At 39.2% G+C, this 2,091-nt stretch overlaps 1 pseudogene; it reads right to left on the bottom strand.

Moving 5' to 3' along the window:
- Window positions 1–1,079: 1,079 nt before the first annotated feature.
- Window positions 1,080–2,091, bottom strand: part of LOC102850299 — a 1,774-nt pseudogene continuing 762 nt past the window's right edge.

Genomic DNA, 2,091 nt, shown 5'->3' with positions numbered 1-2,091 from the left:
GACTAAGTTGCACCTTGCTCAAGCCTGCTCTTTTTAAACACTTGCTATGCATCTGAGAGCTAGACAATGAATAAAGTTGGCAGTAGAAGAACTGATGCCTTTGATTTGTGGTGGTAGAGAAAAGTAATGAATATCCTATGGACTGCCATAATAACAAGCCAGAGTGCTCTTTGAAAGCAAAGATGATAGAGTTTTGCCTCATATACTTTGGACATGTTGCTTAGGAGAGGCTATTCCTTTGAGAGAAACATCACACTTGGAAAAGCAGAGGGTTGGCAAAAGAGAGGAAGACCTTTGACAACTAGATTGCCACAGCAACTGCAGCAACAGGCTCAAGCATGTCAGGGATGTGAGGATGACACACTATAGGACAGTATTCAGATCTGTTGTTCATAGGATCATTATAAGTTGTACCTGACTTGATGGCACCTAACAACAGTTACCATATCAATCCATGATGGTGAGGATCTTCTCTTGTTCTATAACCTTTTACATTGCCTACCATAATATCTTTTCCAAGGACTGGATCCTTCTGAAAACATGCCTAAAATATGTGAGATGAAATTTTGCATTCTTGTCTCTAAAAAAATACCTAGATTGTATTTCATCCAAGCCAGACTTTCTTGTTCTTTTAGTAGTATGTAAAGTACTCTATGATTCAAAGACATCAATTCTTATTATGTTGTTCTTACTCATTCTCCAGCTTTCATATGCATAAGAAGTAATTGAAAAGGCTGTGACTTTGATCAGACACACCTCAGTCTTTAAATTGTCATCCTTGCTCTTCAGCTTTTGGGAGAGGTTCTTTACAGCAAATCTCCCTGTGCAATACATCTTTGATTTCTTGTCTACTGCTACCATTAGTGTTTACTGCAGATCCAAGTAAAATGAAATCACTGGCAACTTCAATCTTTTTGTCCATCTCTCATTATTGGTCTAGGGGTAAGGATTTCGTTTTTCTTGATGGTGAGATGCAACCCATGTTGAAGACTATAATGTTTAATCTTCAACAACAATGCCATTATATTAACTACTAGAGATATTTCTCTATTACCAGATTATGTAGATGTTCTAATCATCTACCTGCAAGGAAAAAAATGAAGCCTAAATTTCCAGAAGGTTCAAGAGCCAAAAAATGTTGGTAAAACTCCTGAAAGTTGTCATATCTATATATTGCCTGAAGCCAAGGTGCAAACTTGCTCCACCTGTAAGTGGTAAGAGAGATGTGAATCTTTGTGAGAGCTAATAGTTGTAAAAAACATAAAACTGGCACATAGACCTGTGGCTAAGTAGCTAGAAAATAAAAATAAATAAAGTGTATCAAAAATTAATAAAGACCAAGGAGATTTTAAGTAATAGTTAATTACTGTGCATGTTGTTGTTATTGTGTACTATTGCAAGTTTTTTAGAGGCAGTTAATCACACAGGAGCAAACTGCCTATCTCTCTCTCTCTGTCTCTCTCTCTCTCTCTGTCTCTCTCTCAGCAGCTGGTAGACTTGAACAGAGTGTGTTCAGGATTGCAGCACAGATTTTTACCACTAGGCTACCAGAGCTCCCTTGCCGACTATATTCTGAGTGGTGATGTTGTTATGTGCCGTCCAGTTGTAGACAACTCATAGAGACCCTATGAACGAAGCACTGTTCTTAGAGTTTCTGGAGGCAAGCCATTTGGGAAGTGGATGCCACTCCTGCTTCCAAGCTTGTTTTAATCAAGAAGTTCCACCACTGTCCACCATGGGTAACCATTATCACATTTGGCACATCAGTGTCACCGTGTTTAGCATCACAGCAACCATGAGTTACTTCTGTAGAGCAATGCACAGACCAGTGCTATATCACCTAGAAGAATGACAAGAAAACAATTTGAACCAGGCCTGAGGGTCACAGATTAAAATCACCCACCTTGGGTTTGGTAGCTTTCTGTCTACTAGGTCAAAGTAGCTCTCTCTATGTTGTCGTTGTTATTGCTGTTAGGTGCCTTTGAGTTGTAGACCATTCATAGCGACCCTATGAAGGAAAGGCCTGAGCACTATTCATAGAGTTTCTATGTTCTGTTGTTGTTGTTGTTATGTGCCGTCGAGTCGTTTGCG

The sequence above is a fragment of the Elephantulus edwardii genome, unplaced genomic scaffold (genome assembly GCF_000299155.1).
Source record: "Elephantulus edwardii isolate Elephantulus edwardi_28Jun2011 unplaced genomic scaffold, EleEdw1.0 scaffold00377, whole genome shotgun sequence".
NCBI lineage: Eukaryota > Metazoa > Chordata > Mammalia > Macroscelidea > Macroscelididae > Elephantulus > Elephantulus edwardii.
Note: the sequence above shows the minus strand (reverse complement) of the source record. Positions and strands in the feature narration are given on the sequence as shown.